Source organism: Papaver somniferum, chromosome 7, assembly GCF_003573695.1.
Source record: "Papaver somniferum cultivar HN1 chromosome 7, ASM357369v1, whole genome shotgun sequence".
Taxonomy (NCBI): domain Eukaryota; kingdom Viridiplantae; phylum Streptophyta; class Magnoliopsida; order Ranunculales; family Papaveraceae; genus Papaver; species Papaver somniferum.
Genome location: NC_039364.1, coordinates 218,903,800 through 218,923,008, shown reverse-complemented (window position 1 = coordinate 218,923,008; position 19,209 = coordinate 218,903,800). Strand labels below are relative to the sequence as shown.

Genomic DNA, 19,209 nt, shown 5'->3' with positions numbered 1-19,209 from the left:
ATTTAATGAATATCTTGAGAATATTTTCGGTTTTGGAAATTCCTTGGTGTCCAAACTTCCTTGTCTATAAATATTGAAGTTTGCATTTCTAGCAAACTAATCCTTCGTAACAGCAAACTACCTATTGTTGCGTTGCTACTGGTGAAGCCGCCTATTCAGAGAGGAGAGTAACCTAATTAGGCGAAATCTCTTACGGTCGCTCGTTTTAAAGTTTTCCTTGGGATTGAGAAGCTCTATTAGTATCGTTGGTGGGAAACTAGATAATTGCGGTTTATCTTTTGTTTTCATTGATTTGATTGATTAACGGTGGTTGAACTTTGATTGCACCTAGTTTGTTTATGCTTGAGGATCTTCTCTTCTGATATAAGATTCACTCAAACTAGTTCAAAGTTTCGACAGGGATCTTTAGACTGTTTGTAGTTCTAAAGACGATCTTGTGATAATCCATTATTAACAGACTCCGTTCTGTGCGTGATTGATCACAAGAGATTCAAGTGATTGTGTGCAGGTGTTTATTGAAGTTCTAAGAAAATTTGAAGACAAAGAAGATATTGAAGATTTCTGATTTGGGGTTCATAATCTTTGGTGTGCACAATACTTGTTTCAGTAAAAAGAGGATCCAATTAATAATCAGTTTTATCTTTGTGATATAATTGGATTGATTAATTGAGTAGCGGAATCAACACAATTCTTTGGATTAAGAGTATTGATTGCAAAATCTTAACGATTACTTTGGTAATTGAACATAAGATAGATCTAAGGACCTGACGAAGGAGTTTATGTTAAGATAAACAGAAGAGCCTTTGTCCTACTCATATCACTTGGTTGAAGAGAGTTGATACCAAACAGATTTATTGTTTCTTTACTGTTTGGAATACGAACCAAAGGAATTGTTCCAAGTACGTGACTTATTTATAAGTTGGAGGCGTGGGAATACAGACGGAACTAGGTGAACTATAGGTTTAGTTTCTTGGTATCAACTATACGAAGTTAGGTGTAATTTTGTGTAGCGGCTTAATCCTGAGAGTATTCAATTCTGGACAAGGTCCCGGGGTTTTTCTGCATTTGCGATTTTCTCGTTAACAAAATCTTGTTGTGTCATTTACTTTTTACAAACGTTAATTCCTATTTACTTGATAAGTGAATCCTATTGTGTTTGGTTAAGTCTGAACCTTTTTATCAAGTAAACATACTTCGTTTTTGTATTGTCTCGATCTCGTATCCATAGACGATCACACGAAGTGTGAACCGATTAGTTGTATTGTCTCGACTCAGTCCATAGAAAATCACTTTCGGAGAAAGGACTTATATGTAGGAAAAGTTTTAGATTGAGGTATATTTGGGTACCCTCATCTTTCCATAATTGTTTTATTATAATTAAAGAAATTTCACTTGTACGTTAATCACATTACTTGACTTTGATCCTAATAGTCTATCGGTTATTATCGTGACTATTGTCAAGTAAATATCTTGTTGTTATATTGTTTCGACCTCGTCCATAAACAATCACACAAGGTATATGACTTAAATAATATATTGTCTCGACTCTGTCCATAGACGATCACTTAAGAGAAAGGACTTATAGGTGTATAATTAAAAGATTGTGGTGTATGTGGGTACCCTTGTCTTTTTATTGAAAAATATGGAAATTGTTAGAGCATTACTCGGTCGAACTCACAAATGTTACTATCTTAAGCTTGTTGTCAAACTTAGTTCATCAAAACTATATCTTGATTTTTTAGTCTACGTATAGTCAAGTCTCGGATTAGGATAGAAGTGTGTAGTTGAGTACCAAACATCATTGTGTTCTACCATTTGAAGGCAAAGATCAACCGAAGTTTTTGGATAACTTCATAAACAAAAGTTATGTGAAGACTGAACCATCTATTACTCAAGTTTTCACCTTTCTATCTATGAGAATATGTCGTATGACTAAAATGGACTTTACATGTACAACAGAAATTTCGAGTCAAGTTTATCTTTTTAATTATTATTGCAATATGTTAATTAAGCTTAAGAAATATTTTTTCATACTTGATGAATTTGGTTAAGAATAATTTATCGTTTATGACCTAAATTATGATTCAAGATTATCATTTGAAAATATCCTAGAACACTGATATGTGGCATTGATGTTATTCGGGAATGTTTCAAATTGATTATTAGAAAGATATAGAACTATTGTAAATATGGATACAGGATAATACACGTACCAGCTTACATACTGGTGTTTGTGGGTGAAAACTATTTCTGCTGGTTTTGGTAAATTTGGGTGTGTGGATGAGAAACGAATCTAAACCCTAAACAATGCACTGCACGGGAGTACTTTTGATTCGAGAGATCAATCTGTACAATCATGGCCTAAGCCAAGAAATGGCCGTTCCAGGCTTGCTTCGGTCACAAAGTGAAGGAGAAGGGTTGGTCTTAGGGAGGGAAGCGAAGAGAGTGTTGAGACCAGAATTGTTAATTATGAAGATGTGGCTTGTTTATGACTTGTATCAGAAAGTGGAACTGGCTTGCAAAGTGAAAAGCTATCAGTTCTTGGTGATTTCTGGATACTATGTTGTTGCCGACCAAAAACTTGTTGTTTGGTGGAAATAGGTGAAACCTATTTATACAAGTCGTAATAAAACGTACCCTGGTCTCATAGGAAGTGGAAACGGTTGAGTGGTGGAAGAATGGAGTAACGTGTAACCGTCAGACATTATGCTTCCATGATGAAGGAAGTGGATCCGTTTACACCGTTACTTCTCACCATCACTAATTGTCCCGCTTCATGACACTTTCTTGTAACGGGCGCATTGCACGCCGCACACTGTAAACCCCCAGACCAATACCCTGATGAGTATCCCCCAGTTTGTGACATGTTTGATGTCTCAAGTATTTTCGTGGTAAACATGTAACACTTTGCTACGTGTGGCAAGTTAAAATCAAGAGGCTTTCCATAGGAAAATAGAATGTGATGCTATTAGGCTCGTCTTGGATGGTCGCCTAAAACTTGCCACAAGTTTTTCAGTTTGGTGGTAAACTTCGATGGCTGAGATCATATCTCATGAGGAAGGGTAGCCGTTGATTATGGATACCTTGTGTTGGCGCCTGATAATGGCACAGTGGCGTTTTGGTGTATGCCAGTGGCAGTGTGGCATGGCTGGCATGGCTCGTGCATGCCAGTGGAACGGTGGTGCAAGTGGCGCCTGGCGTAGCCATGGCCACTAGATTTAGGCGGTTGGTCGCCCAAAACTTGCCACAAGCCTTCCAGCTTGGTGGCGAACTTGGATGGCTAAGATTGCATCTCATGAGGAAGGGTATCCGTTGATTATGTCTACCTTCTGTTGGCGCCTGATAGTGGCACAATGGCGCCTTTAGTGCATGCCAGCAGCATTGCTGCATGGCTGGCATAGTTCGTGCATGCCAGTGGCACGGTGGAATGGCTGGCATAGTTTGTGCATGCCAGCGGCACGATGGTGCAAGTGGCGCCTGGCGTAGCCATGGTCACTAGACTTAGGTGGCTGGTCGCCTAAAAGTTGCCACAAGTCTGTCAGTTTGGTGGCGAAATTGGATGACTAAGATTGCATATCATGAGGAAGGGTAGCCGTTGATTATGGCTACCTTCTGTTGGCGCCGGCACAATGACGCCTTTAGTGCATGCTATCGGCATTGCGGCATGGATGACATAGTTCATGCATGCCAGTGGCACGGTGGAATGGCTGGCATAGTTTGTGCATGCCAGCGGCATGATGGTGCAAGTGGCGCCTGGCGTAGCCATGGCCACTGAAATTTTGGCACGTTGGTGTAAGACTCAAACGTGGTGTGGCAACATCAGTTTCAATAGACACATTGATCCCCATGTTTTGTGGAAGATTGTTTGGCTCGGTTGGCGCAGCAACTTTGCCTAAATTAGGGTTTGTCATGTCGAAACCCTAATTAGCATATATGGCGTGTTGCGGGCCCTATGTGGCATAGTTTTGTGCCACGATTATAAATTAGGGTTTCTTCCACCGCCACTAGAGCATGGACGCGCCTAGGGTTTAGGCTAGCCAAATTGAAGTCCGTTGTGAAGCTGGTCAGGCACGGAGAGTGGTTTGGCAGGTTTGGCATGCTGTCGCGGTAAGTGGCACGTTTGGCATGTGCACTTGGCATGCCTGTTTGGCGTGTGCGATTGGCATGCTCGTTTTGGCATGTTTGGCATGCCGTTAGTATGTTGGCGCGGTTTTGGGAAGCTAACTTGGTATGGCGACCTCTTGACACAATTTCCACCTCTTTTAAAGCTGTGGCAGGTTTAGAGTAACCTGATTGGTCAATGAAAGTAGGGGGCCGGCCAAGCACGGGCGTGGCTACCCTTTTGGCGCGCGTGGTAGGTTTAATGTGACTTGATTGGTCGATAGAGAATATGGTCGGCAAATATGGGCCCAACCACAACTCATTGGGAGTGCGGCAGTTTTAAAGCGACCTGATTGGTCGGCAAAGGAATAAGGGACAGTTGGGTAGCATGGGGCGTGGCCAAGTGGCGTCGGCTAGCCTATGGCATGGCCACGCTTCCCTCGTTTTTGCTCCTACTCCACGGCTCTGTTTATTCTTTGATTTCTGACTGAGTATTCCATGCAAGGATCTTAATCTTGATACTTGGAAATTTGCGCTACTCTGCTGCGAGTGAACACAAATCCGTCATGTCATACCAATGTTAAGAGTTCTGTTGGGGAACTGAACACGGGAAAAGTATTCAAGGAGTCTTATATTAATAAGTAATATAGGTAAGACACTGAAATTTACAGAGCATCTGGGATTGTTGTTACATATGCCAGTCTGGATAAATTTCATGTAAACATATTGAACAGCTCAATAAGTGTGCCAGCGGAGAGGTTGACACTCATGGCTCCGCTTCCTTACAGAGCGACGTCACGTCAGATGCAAGGTTTTACAATTTTAACCCTGAGCTAAAAACCACCATCAACAACTAGTACAAACTGTTATAGGTCTGGAGCCTCATTACATGTACCCAGTACACGTACCGGCGTAGCTATAGTTCGGAAACGACTTTTGGTACACATACCCAATATGAAAACCCAAAAAGTTTTGTGACTCGTGAACTCAGGTTGGTACACATACCTAGTATGCATACCGAAAAAAGTTATGTGAACTCCTAAATTCGTTTTGTCGTAAGGGTTTGGTACCATGACAAAATAACTCACGAACTGGAAGAAAGTACACGTACCAGGTATACGTACTTACCCTGTCGAATATTTTCAGATGCATCTGAGATAATCGGCATATGAAAAACTCTCTAAAAAATACATCTAGACATATTTTATCACATCATAACCTATAGTTGTGACTCAAGATTAAAGTCTTAAAGTGTTATATGAAAATGGTTAAGCTTATAGTTCGTCTGGCTAGTTTCGACTAACCTTTCATGAACAAGTTATTATACAGGGTTCGGCTACGGTTCATCATAACCAGAGTGTATATTATGTTATGTTAATCTCAATTCAAGTTTTCATCTAACGCTGAATATTGACCTTAGATTAAATCTAAAGCAACATTGATCTTGAAAGTCTATATAAGGAGAACCTCAAGCAACTGGGATCTTTGAATCCCCGACACTATTATTGTGTGTCCTAGTTGTTAACTAGAGTCGTCCTCTCCTTTAAAACCTTTTAGGTTTAGCGACTAAATTTTTTTTGCTTAGGGATTCGTGAAGCCAGGTAAGACTATACTTTTCTTGATAACTCATGTATCCTGATTTTGTAACTGATTTTTGAGTATTACTCCGATCAGTTAAAGTTTATTCGTCTCAGACTTTGTGATTCCACAAGTATATTCCTCTATAAAAATTCTTTGTTGAAATCGTAGTAGGTTTTACTTGTGAGGTGAATAATAATCTAGGTTGCTTTTCGGGAGTCGTAAGTACCGGATTTTGAGGTTTGCTAGACTTTGTCTATTGCAAACGATTTCCTATCTCACCTTGATCTTTGATAAAAATGGAAATCACATATATGTTTATCTGTGGGAGGCAGATTGGTTTAAAGTTTTCAATTGAGTTGAAGAAACTCTTAAGCTAACAACAATTTTAAAGTTTTCAAAAAGTAGTTATGAGCTTGCACAAATGTTTTATACATAACAACAATTTTACATATTTGTACAGCCAAATCTCTTCCAAATACTCCCTTTGGTACAGTCCCTACACAAAGCAAATACATATTGTTATTTACAAGCAAAATGAATAACAATAAAAAATAAAATTTTACTGATATCAACATAAACCCATTACTAATTACTATCAAAAAAAGCAAATCACACAAAACCAAGCTCACATTAACATAAATATTGTGTCACAGTGTAACTTCAAGTTCTAAATCACAATACTCAACAACCCTTAACCGAGTTCAGTTTCTAAGAAAAAAAACATATTACAAACTCTTAAGCCACATAATTCTCCTTGATTCTTTCATTTTCTTAAAAATTCTCCTATAGTCGGGGTTTCTGAACTTGTCAATGGCTTTGAGATATACATCATCTTCCACTCCTTCCATGTTGTCCAATATATCCATACAATCTTCAATAGATGATATCTCGGTGATGGTACAAAGAGGAGATGTTACTTCCTTATCCTTCTTACGTTCAGCCTTCGCTTTTGTTACTTCAGCTTTAACTTTAAGATTTTCAGTCCATGCTACAAGTGCATCATCAAACCTTGATGATTTAGTCGCCTTTCGCTGAGGAAGATCAATAGGAAGTTCTAAAGCACGTCTATGTATGTTTGATTTTGTGTGTGATGAAGGGTGACTCGTGTCTCCAGAGCTAGCGGGTTCTACATGTACCCCTTTGCCAAGGAATTCTGTTTACAAGTCTCTTTCGGTGTCTGAGTCAGGAGGAGACCGTGTTGATGCATTAGACATGCTTCCAGATGCTGTTGTGCTATTAAATATCTCCCCAAGCATATAATAATTGTCTAACCCCTTTTTACGGAAGGTTTTGCACCAGGATATTTCTGCATTTGGGAATGTTACACATGCATTATACTCTTGACATATATTATGTACAAGTAAATATCTTAGTGTAAACATTTATGCGCATACCTTCAAGTAACGCTTCCAAGCATCATCACTTGCAGTGACCGTGTTTGCAACTGGATCCCAACCCATACCAGTATCACTCACTAACCTTGCAAATTCCCTATGCTCTATACGCAGTCGATTGAATTTAGCTTTCAACTTAGGAATGTTGTATCTCTTACCAAACTTAGCAAAGAGAGCATTATCTATTTCTCCCCATTTCTTCTTCTCCAATGTAGTGGTTTGTAACCCATTTTTGGCTTCATCATGAACCAATTGAACAAAGTAATCCACAATATACTGTGGCCATGTGCGGATATCATCTATGTTATCATCACTTGATAGAGAAGCCATCTTTTTTTCTACATAATACATACTGTATAAAACTTAAATCTCACAGGTATGCAAAATCACATAACTCGGAATTTTAAGGCAACAAGATTAAAAATATTATGCAAAATCAAAACATGTTTACTTAAATAGAAAATAAATAAATCACTGTGTTGCTTAAATAATTTATGCATTGCTGTCCAGGCTTAGTGTTGTTGCTTCTCAATCAGTTGTAAAGCAAGAGAAATATCAAGCAACCTGCTGATTTAATCATGAAAATGGTGCTACTGACAGTTACAACTAGTTGTTAATAAACTCCCAGATAAAATGACGTACGAATGATCCTAAAAATTCAGTGTAGTCCACCACATGGTACTTACGTAAGAAAAAAAAAGAATTGTAATAACAGCTGCCGGTAAGGATCCCTAGTTTTAGAAAATGTATCCATCTCCCATTCCCAAAAATCCCCTTCATAAGCTTAAGTGTAGATATCCCCATCTTCCTAAGTGAGCCTTCAAAAAGCCACATTATAAAGAACACAAATGGCATATTCTTCTACCTACAAACATCCATGTTAAGTTGATTTATATGGTCAAGGAGTTGATGACAGTCAGCATGCAGTAGTCAATCATTGAAAAACCCCAGGCTCGAAGGCTAATCGTAACTAAACTCAACGAAATCCAAGTACAAATGCTATCTAGTTTTGTTCAGGATCCAAGTAGACATATCTCGTACCCATGATTAGACATTGCCTGTAATATCCCAATTAACATAAGGCAATATGGGTAGAGTATGCATTTGTTGATCATTTACAAAGAAATACACTAATAATAATTCATAAAAGATACAATTGCAAGTTCTTCTTGAACAACTCCTGCCATGGAGGGTTGGGCGGCTTTCACATGTAATTTTACTTAAATCCACAAAAAAATTGTTAAGGGGAATGCTTATAATGCAAAATTAATGTGAAATTTTACTCACAACATCAAGGTCACATACTGCAAAATTCCATGATTACAGAGTAATTAAGAAAAATTAAAGCGGAACTTGTACCTTACGACATTTGAATTTGTTTTTTTGGATATAGTTTGTTTCAGTCCTAAGATGGTGTATATTATTTCCTACCTTTCAGTTGTTTAAGAAAGAAGACATGCCCAAATTAGTTATCCCCATTGCTACACCGGGGTAAATTTGTACTTCCCCTGGTAGAAACACAAGCAGCTAAACCCATAGGAACAGTGTACATCAAGCTAGTGGTATGATGAGAATAGCAGTGGCATCAACAGCAATAGTAGGATTAGGCAAATACCCAGCCAAGACAATCATAATCTCATACCACCACCATTCAAGACAAATCCCTAAACAACTTGGTATAGCCAATTTCAACAATGGACCTAACCCACTAATCACATTCTTAAATCCAAATGTCCATTTTAATTTACATCTTCCCGATATGTAAATATAACCAGACATCAAAATCACCATATTCAAATTTGTTACCACTGATGCCATTGCTACACCGGGTACTCCTAATTTCATTACCATCACTAATAACATGTTTAATGGTACATGAAACAAAACAGCTAGAACTGAAAGTCGAACCCTGAACATGTAACATAAACTTTTATTTATGGAATATGACTAACAATATGTATTACAGAATCGTTAAATTCTAGATTAGGAGCAATTTAACTGCCCATATATGAGCGATAGATTACCTCGTATTCAACCTTGTGCTTCTGAGATTCTTCAAGAGGAACGTAGTACTTTGCAAGACGAGTTTTCCCTTGTCTGTTTTGCAACAATATGAATCGAATCTGCAGTAACATACAAACAATTAAAAGATGCAGGAATGGTGGTTTCTAATAACCGTATACCAAATCAATCAATACATTTGTTTCAAATCATATACCCATTATTCCAAAAGGGGATTAGCTAATAACCGTAGAGAAATCGAAAAGAAATCATACATGCAACCCAGAAATTGAAATAGATATTCATACCTAAAAATTGTTGCAAACCCTAGAACTTGATACCAAATCAATCAACCCATCTGCTTCAAATCATACACCCGATTAGTCCAAAGGGAGATTCACTAATAGCCTAAAAGAAATCGAAACAAAATCATGAAAATGATCATGAAAACAAAATCAACCCACCTCATCTGGGAAATTCTCTGCTCGTTTCTGAAGGAGAAGAAGGAAGAAATGAAAACGATGAAAACGATGAAATGTTGTTTTCATTTTAGGTGTTTTCGAAAACAAAAAACGAGTAAAAAACGTTTTTAGAAAAACTGCAACCAAACACGTTTTCTCATTGTTTTCTGTTTTCCCTGTTTTTGAAAAGTGAAAACTGTTTTGGAAAACACTACCAAACAGGCCCTTATATTCCTTATATTTTGGAAAATTAACCGTAAGGTGCGATAAATGATGTCTTCCCATAATGCCACGGGTGATACTGACCACACGATCATTGGAGAAGCTCTTAATTTATCCTATTGTAAAGACCGGGAATGCTACATTCCTAAAATATGTAACCCTTAAATTTCGAGCCTTTAAATAAAATTCTCTTTAAAAATAAAATAAAATAAAAGTGTTTGGCTGTTCTTTTTTTTCTTTCTTAGTGTCAGACCTGTAGAAAAGAGCCGGATTAATTTGGATAAATGGATTTAAGATGCTAAGATCCAGTTTAATTGCTAATTTGTATGCACAGATTCAGTAAATAACAAAAAGAGTACAACCTGGAGCGTAGCACGGGTTACTTCCTAGTCTTACAGAAAGGAATTCTTTAATGGAGTTCTCTCTCAAGTCTCAACAGGGGATCAAAATTGAAGAAGAAGAAGAAGTAGTGTGTAGAAGAAGATAACATGAGAAGAAGAAAGAACTGAATCAAAAATGGGTAATAAGATAGCAAGAACAACACAAGTATCAGCATCAGAGTATCATCTACATGATTTACCATTTTCATATAATTTAGTAGATGTATTAGCTCGTGGTCGTTTTTTCCAATCAATTCAATGTAAACATGATGAAGGTCTTGTTCTTGTTAAAGTTTACTGCAAACGTGGTGATTCTATTGATTTGAAAGAATATGAGCGTCGTTTGTTTCAAATTAGAGATGTTTTTAGGTCTCTTCAACATCCTCATGTTTAGCCTTTCCAAGTAAGAATCAATCCCTAAATTTTGTTCTATTTTTTTGGGATTTTTTGGGGGTTTCTCAAACCTAATTTTGTTTCTGATTTTGTGTTGTGTAGTATTGGGTTGAAACTGATACCTATTGAGGCAATATTTTTTTTTTTTAATAATCTTCATGATCGATTGACTACGCGGATTGACTTTGAGAGTTTTGTTAATTTTGACAATGATTGACTTATTTGGTTTTCGATTTTTGTTCTTGGAGCAGTTACTGTTTGCAGTGAAGCAGAGTCATGAAAATGGTGTTTGCCATGGTGTGGAAGGATTGATGGTAATATGTGAATAAAGATGAGATTTTGAACAATTTTGAATTTCGGTTGTCTATTTTGTAACTGAGGAATTGGTGTGGTTTGCTGTTTGTTGTTATAGGTGATATAAAATGTGAGAATGTATTGGTTACGTCTTGGAATTGGCTTTATCTTGCTGATTTTGATCGTTTAAACCCACTTATATACCACATGACTACCCTTCGGATTTCTCTTTTTTCTTTGACACTGGTGGGCGGAGGAGATGCTATCTTGCTCCCGAGGTTAGTCATGTTATTCCCATTATCATAATTGGTTTTATTACTTCTGTTGGTTGATTGTGATACTTGATCTGTCACTTCTTTAGTAACTGGTGATGGCGTATAAGCTTTAGAAAACCACATAGCCATATTATCTTTTTCACATAGTTAGAGAATTGTAGGATGCCTTGTGTTGTGAAACTTGGATAAACACAGACGAAGACGTAAAATTATGGATCTGTGAATAACTATCCGTTTATGTATACTCTAACTTGTAATGAAGTATAAACTCATGTCTAATCACTAATTTGCTGAACACATACAAAGAACAATAGTTTATCATCACCTCTGAATGGTTTCCTCCAACCTGAACCTCGATCCAGTCCTAATAAGGATAAAAAGAAGGCCAGCCAGAAGTAAAGATTTAATATTCGTAGCAGTCAGTAGATTTTCTCATTCGTGCCTCCATACTATAGATACAAATATCTTCTGAAGATGCAAACGATTGATCTACCCTATCATTTATTTTCATCCATGCATCTTTTATCCCGCAGTCACTACATCTCCCACATTAAAATAAGATTGTTACTTGAGAGAAATGTTTTGATATGCTATAAAAGTAAAACCACACTAAATTTAAGTAGTTGTGGGTAAATAGGATGTGCTAGTACAGCATAGGTTCTTAAGACTTTCATTGTGTGGAGAAATTGTGTATCTAATGTGGTTTAGTTGAAACTGTTTTCTGGTTATTTCGTAAAGCTATAATATTTTTGTTGGATAAAGAGTTTGTCTCATATTTATGTCTCATGACATATTTTCTTTACTATATCGAGAGTCTCACGTATGGTGTTGCTGTATGCAGTTTTACTTCCATCTTTTTGTTATGTTAAACAATACAATGATGAACTTTTCACTCGTTATTACTGTTGGGTGGTAATATTTAAACGTGTCACTGTCTTTCAGAGATTTTATGAGCATGGTGGTGAGGGGCAAGTCACACCAGATGCACCTTTGAGTCATTCTATGGATATCTTCTCTTTAGGGTATGCATTCTTTACCACTCCTGAAGTATATTGGTTTGTGTGTTTGCACTTTTATAATAGATTTGTTAACTAGGGTTATTTGGACTCTATGATGGCTGTACCCTATATTAGCTCAAACGTTCTTTGCTACCTTTTCAGATGTGTTATACCAGAGCTATTCCTTGAGGGACAACCTTTGTTTGAGCTATCCAAGCTACTTGCTTACCGAAGAGGACAATATGATCCCAGCCAATCCCTTGAGAAGGTGGCTCACTTCTTTTCCCCTTACATAAGTTTCCTTATCTTTTCCCACAAATTTCTAATTTTTATTCTCATACGCTTTTCTCACTTCTTTTAGAGGCCTATTTTATTTTATTTTTAATGTTTCACAATTTTAACATTTATCTGCTTGGTAGCGTCATAATCTATAGATTCAGTGTTTTCTATTTGCAGATCCCAGATTCTGGAATCCGCAAGATGATTCTTCATATGATTCAGTTGGATCCTAAATCACGACTATCTGATGATTCTTTCCGTGTTACTTCTCTCCATTTCTTCATAATTTTCTTTTCCTGCTTCATTCCCCTTGATTCTGATACGAGGGTAAGGATCATAATGAACTCCTTGATATCAGAGATTGCTTTTGATTTATTTGGATCATGAAGATATATTCTGTATATTGTTTATAGGTTGCAGTGACACAGAGTGCTTTTCATGATATACATAAGCAAATGAAGAACAATAGATTAAATGTAGAGATAAGGGGTGGAATATCGCGCACATGCTCTCTCTCAGAAAGTGAGCGTTCTCCCCAAGTGATGGAGGGTGGAAACCTTATCTTGAATTCACCAAAGGAGTCCTCAAAAAAGAAGGGAGAGCTAGATTAAGGTTTGTTTGGTAATCAGTTTCAACTACTTGGTGATATTTCGACCCTTATTAAGGATGTAGAACAAAGAAATCATTCTTCCAATGCCGTTCCATGCTTGAAAATGCGAGATCCACATATGCTTCAGTTCTCAGGCGCTCCGGTAAGCATTCTCCAACTAAGATTCTCAACACTAAATCGAAGGAGTTTCAAGGTAGTGATCATCCTGTTCTGAAAAAGATCACCAAGGGTGATTTGAAGGAATTATCCTTGAAGTATGACAGCCAGTCGGATACCTTCTTAATTCCTTCTATCCCAGTACTCGAACATAGTTTGAGCTGTGACGATATGGTTCTTATTGCATCGTTGCTATGTTCATGCTATAGATGATACCTAACAGCCCAGACTGGATCCTTTCCTGCATCTCACACGCAAGGCTTCATTGGATTTCTCGGACTCTTGATGTTTGTTTGTGCGTTTGTTACCACTGGGGTTTCTGCCCCCACTGTTTGCCAGACAAAATATTTCATCAAAATTAACCAAAGAATCAATGCAACTCAACAGTAAAATGAAATAGCATATGAGCAAACTGATCAACACTAATACATAAAGCAAGTATAAAAGGCCGATAGTTTAAAACTTCAACCTTCCTGTGTAGCCTCTCACATCATCTGCATTTCCTCCAGATAGAGCGATGGCCCATTTATAATTGCATTTGATGAATGGAAATGTTAAAAACAGTATTGAGATTTAGGGTTACCTCATTGGATTGGAGTCAGAAAAGTATATATCTTGTTGTTAAGCAAAAGCACCAGCAGAAATATTCAAGACACTACTGTATTGCAAATGATTGTTTTCAGTCGTATGATCAGACGAGTGGATTATCCGAAGGTTTTTCATTTCTAGCAGATTTCATTTTTTCTTAATGGGATGTTGGATAGAGAACTATACGAGGACTAGGAGGATAAGGGTTAGACACTTCCAGGGGCAGTACAGTAAATTCGACGTCGAATTTAGGAGAGGGGCGGAGAATTTGAGAGTAAATTTTAAAGATGATGAAGATTGAAGATAGCAGAGGAAAATGAAATGTGAATTCAATAATCTAGATTTTGAGTAGCTTTATAGTGGATCGGATCCAGTTATTTTTTAAATCATTGTGATGTTTCATTGAAACATTGCGACTCTTCGGAATTTTTTAACACATTCAAATCCTTAGTATAACCATGGCATTGTATCCATAGAAAATATTACTCAAAGTTTTGTGCACCTTACAAAAGACTACAGCAACTCCAACAAAATGTAGTATCATGCCTTGTCATTTCTTACTCTAATTTTCGAATTTTGATTTATTCCTTTTTCAAAACCCAAAATTTGTTTTGTGTTGTTTGTAATCCGTTGTGGTGATTAGTTGGATGAAAGTGAAAGACTGATAGGATCCTGATACTGGTGTTAGTATCCCAACAAAGAAAAGGGATCCAAGTCTTTTTAGACAATGCTGCTCCACTACTTGTTCAATGTCACGTAAAGGTACGTGCACTAATCAGGTATTTTCTTCATTAACCAAGAATTGTTTTTTTTTGCGTGATTTTGTTTTCTGCAATAATCATTTATAACTGTAACTCATGAAATGAAGGTTTTTCCATAATGGTTGATCTTTTTTGGACCCATAGAGATTCTTCAAGTTTAGAGTTCTGAATTTTCAAATTTATACAGAAATCTTTTGATGTGATTATTACATGATAAATCAATTTGTGTTTTATTTGGTTGAGATTTTCATTTGGAGCTCAGGTTGTTGTGGGAACTCAATTTGTATGTTGTTACTTGTTGCAGACTCCGTGTGGTAATAATTTTTTGCTGAAAATGCTTTGAGAAATGGGCAAGACAAAGGTAAAGAATGTGTCAAGTTCGGCAAACAATCTGAGGATTAACTCAGCCCTCGTTGTTGCAATACGTGTGCAAAGGTAGCACAGTAAAACTGGTTCAAGGGAGACTGAGGAGACAGTCTATGAACATGTTCATAATCAGAATAAACCAGATAACGCTTATACAACATAGCGGGCAAAGAAATCTGGAAAGGCCAATGCTTGCAGTGGAAAGATCTTTGTCACAGTCCCACACTGGATGGAAGCTACTCAAAATCTAGATTATTGAATTCACATTTCATTTTCCTCTGCTATCTTCAATCTTCATCATCTTGATATCTTTAAAATTTACTCTCAAATTCTCCGCCCCTCTCCTAAATTCAACGTCGAATTTACTGTACTGCCCCTGGAGGTGTCTAACCCTTATCCTCCTCGTATAGTTCTCTATCCAACATCCCATTAAGAAAAAATGAAATCTGCTAGAAATGAAAAACCTTCGGATAATCCACTCGTCTGATCATACGACTGAAAACAATCATTTGCAATACAGTAGTGTCTTGAATATTTCTGCTGGTGCTTTTGCTTAACAACAAGATATATACTTTTCTGACTCCAATCCAATGAGGTAACCCTAAATCTCAATACTGTTTTTAACATTTCCATTCATCAAATGCAATTATAATGTTAACTCCAACTCATGATTGTTTGATGTGTATCTCATAAAACTTAGGCTGCAATTCATACATGTTATCTGTTCATGTGCAATTTAAGTTTAGCTGTGCATTTCTTATTTCGTAATTGTTGCAATGCTATGTTTGCTTCCTTACAAGGTATGAGAACTTGTATGTTAAGTTAACATGATTAGCACCACTGATTCTTTCTATTGTCAAAAATGAAAAACTGGGACTCTTATACAATTCTCAAAGTATCTTACTTTTGGCAATTCATTTCTGTGATTGCTTGGAATTGTCAGGACATATATTACTCTAATCATTATATTATATTTCTTTCAGAAATCAAACAAAAATCGTCAGAAATGCATGCTATGCTATCATGGGTAGAGTTTAAATTACTGGCTTGTTCCCCCCCTAGAGTGTGTGTTGGTGGTCTTTATCTAGCTTGGGAAAACAGTGAGTTAATTATAGTGATTTCTGGATTCTAACATGTTTTTATGGTGGCCCGTTTAGAGATTTTAAATATGATTCCAATAAATTGATTAAACAAATGGCTAGTTGCATCATCAAACCTTGGTTAATTGTAGGTGATTGTAATTTTGTGCCTTTGGAAGAAGAAAAACAGAACCAACACCTTTTAAATTCTGTTGAGGCAGATGTGTTCAACCTTGGTTTACTTGACTTGGGCTTTTCGGGTTATCATTTTATCTGGTTTAATAGGAGAAATGGAATTTCATCTCAGTGAGCAAGGATTAGATAGAGCCCTGGCAAAACAATGCCTGGAATTCAACTTGTCCTAACTCAAATGTGAAGCACATGGCACCTATTACCTCTGATCACACACCTATTTGTCTAAACACCCACACCACCTGGAATGATTGAGCTTCTCCCTTAAATATTTCGTCTACTGGATAGAAATCATCCAAGTGCAAACCCTTGATAGCTGAGGTTTGGGCCACCAGCATACAAGGCTCACATACTTCTTCTCTTACAAAAAAAAAATTAGGGAAAGTTAAAAATTCCATAAAAATTTGGAACAAAACCTTTTCTGGAAACACTAACCATAATACAAAATCTCTGCAAAAGAGTTTGCTATCTGAGTCTCACTAATTCTGATAACATTCATGAAAAAACAGTGTACAGATTCAGAATTTTACTGGCCAACAAGCCAATATAAATAGAAAAAACTATACGGTGCTTATGGCATCGAGAGCGTGCTAGTTTCATTAGAAATATTATTCACTGTGCTGCTGCTTGCGATTGATAATAAAATTCCGAATTCATGAATGGGTTATGGGTTTTTCTCGAAATGTTAATTGGTTTTTCAAGATATCTCGATTTGTCAATGGATTTTTAGCTTATGTGTACTAAGATGTTATTATTAAGGTCCCGTTTTGATAATGGGTTTTGCCCAACAATGAGTGGAGAGGCCCTAAGGAATTATAAGCCGCAGGATCTTAGATTGCCCAACAATGTGGGACTAATAATTTCAACACGTCCCCTCACGTGTAGTCTCGTTGGGTCTAACACGTGGACAATTAAATCGGGTGACGCGGAGTAAAGGCGCGGTCAAAGACTCGTCGCAAATAGCCTGCTCTGATACCATGTTAGAATACGAGCATCCAACCAAAAACCAATTGGCAATAAGTGGAGAGGCCCTAAGGGATTATAAACCGCGGGATCTTAGATTGCCCAACAATGTGGGACTAATAATCTCAACACGCCCCCTCACGTGTAGCCTCGTTGGGTCTAACACGTGGACAATTAAATCGGGTGACGTGAAGTAAAGACGCTGTCAAAGACTCGTCGCAAATAGTCTGCTCTGATACCATGTTAGAATATGGGCATCCAACTCAAAACCAATTGGCAATTGAGTGGAGAGGCCCTAAGGGATTATAAGCCGCAGGATCTTAGATTGTCCAACAATGTGGGACTAATAATCTCAACAAAATGTCGTTGGCTCTCCTCCCTAAACTGATCACCAGAAACAACAAAATTATGGGTTTTGAAAAATCAAAATTTCCAAATTAGAATAACAGTGATACTCACATAATCTAGATTTATTGCATCTTGATAGAGTTTTTCAACCCATGTAAGAGTACTTCTCAATGATTCAATATTATTTTTGAACTTGTCCATCTTGATCTCTTTTTCACGGTTCAGCATTTGAAGATTGTTGCGGATGAAAAGGGAATCCAAATAAAAAAACATAAGTGAAATGGTAGCAAATTTATAGACATAGAATGGAATGGAAGTGAATGTGTTGACTACGAAGCATCGTAATGGTTTTCGAGTAACCGAAAACGCTAAACATCGCAATGGTTCAACAAAGTCTTAGTCCATACTAGTCAAGCGTTTTGTCCATATCAGAGAGAGTCGCGACTCCTCCTTTGGGTACCGATAGGAAGGGGCGTGGGTGGGGGTCCGGAGGAGAAGTGTTGTTTGGAGGTCATTCCTTTTCGTTAAATCAATGCATCTTTTCGAGAAAACTGTTTGCATTAAAAGCTGAAGATGATTAGTAAGTTCCACTCGTGGACGGCTTCATAATGTCTGGCAAAGGTATGATGATGGTAGAAAAACGCCCAACTATCGAAGCAGTGATCAGAGTTACTGGAGAAGAAAATCTGATTGGGATGACGGAAGATGGGAATGGGAAGACACCCCAATCAGGGATGGGCGACATTCTACGCCTAGGAGCAGGAGCCGCCGGAATTCACCAGCTTCATTGTTAGGTGGTTTATCATCATCTGATGGGTGTTTGGTGTCGCCATAGCTGGGAGGCGATACCCCTTCTTCTGCTGCTGCTTCTTCATGGGACTATATATCTCCATCTCTTGTCCCAATACGTGCTGTCAGAAATTGTAAGGGTAATGGTGCAGATGAACGTTCTCGTTCTTCTTCCAGTATGTCAGAAAATCATGAGATGACTGAAGATTTGAGATTACAGATGGAGTGCGAGGCTGATCGAGCATGGTATGATAGAGACGACGATGGTAACATGTTGTGATACCAACACCTCTATTACAATGTTTTCCTTATTTAGACTTTCCTTATTTAGTTTGTTTGGTTAGGGTAGTTATTAAGTTAAAGTTAGTCTTCAATTAGAATTGCTGCGCAGGCTTGCTTACCAAGTAATGTCAGCTATAAATACTTGAGTCTGTTAGTTTTGAAACTTAGCAAATATAATTATTCTTTCAAGTCTTCTCTACAACTCCCTGTCTCTCAAACTCTTCTCAATTCTCTCCTAACTCTCTCTTATCTCGACTCAAATCTTGTATTCACCTGTTAGTTTAGTTCTATTGATATTTGTTAAGGTACTGAACCATAACATCTGTCATCAGAGCAGGTTAGATCCTTCTCAAAAAAAAAACCTTATTTTTTTTAGCTTCCGCTTGCGATCATGACACTTACTGAAGAAGTTAACCAGCTTACAGCTATGATGAAAACTTTGAACACAACAGTTACAGATTTTATGCAAACTGTTATTGATACTTCAAACAATAAAGATCAATCAAGAGTTGTTGTCATAAATGCACTAATTAAAAGAACGCAAACTTTACATAATGCAAGTTTGCAAACTATCTTAGAAAATCATAAACAAGAGATGGATATTGTGATGCAGCAGAACACGCAGAATATCAACACTATTGCTGCTAATATTACTCGTGATATGGCATCCTTTCTGCTTGCGCGTTTTCCTCTCAA

The 19,209-nt window shown here is 37.4% G+C and overlaps 2 long non-coding RNA genes across 4 annotated transcripts; one reads left to right on the top strand and one right to left on the bottom strand.

Moving 5' to 3' along the window:
* Positions 1-6,294: 6,294 nt before the first annotated feature.
* Positions 6,295-9,752, bottom strand: LOC113293370. 2 transcript variants are annotated; one of them, XR_003332259.1, is made up of 5 exons: positions 9,542-9,752; positions 9,386-9,435; positions 9,101-9,199; positions 7,077-7,428; positions 6,295-6,988 (listed from the first exon to the last, which is right to left on the bottom strand). It is a non-coding gene; the product is annotated as an uncharacterized LOC113293370 (long non-coding RNA). The 2 variants fall into 2 exon arrangements; XR_003332260.1 differs by having other exon boundaries at positions 7,077-7,414.
* Positions 9,753-9,993: 241 nt separating this feature from the next.
* On the top strand, positions 9,994-16,186 carry LOC113299595. Of its 2 annotated transcripts, none has more exons than XR_003335126.1 (9): positions 9,994-10,543; positions 10,785-10,847; positions 10,946-11,105; positions 12,045-12,124; positions 12,263-12,368; positions 12,557-12,706; positions 12,793-14,495; positions 14,799-15,455; positions 15,844-16,186. It is a non-coding gene; the product is annotated as an uncharacterized LOC113299595 (long non-coding RNA). The 2 variants fall into 2 exon arrangements; XR_003335127.1 differs by having other exon boundaries at positions 12,793-14,512.
* The last annotated feature ends 3,023 nt before the right edge of the window (positions 16,187-19,209 follow it).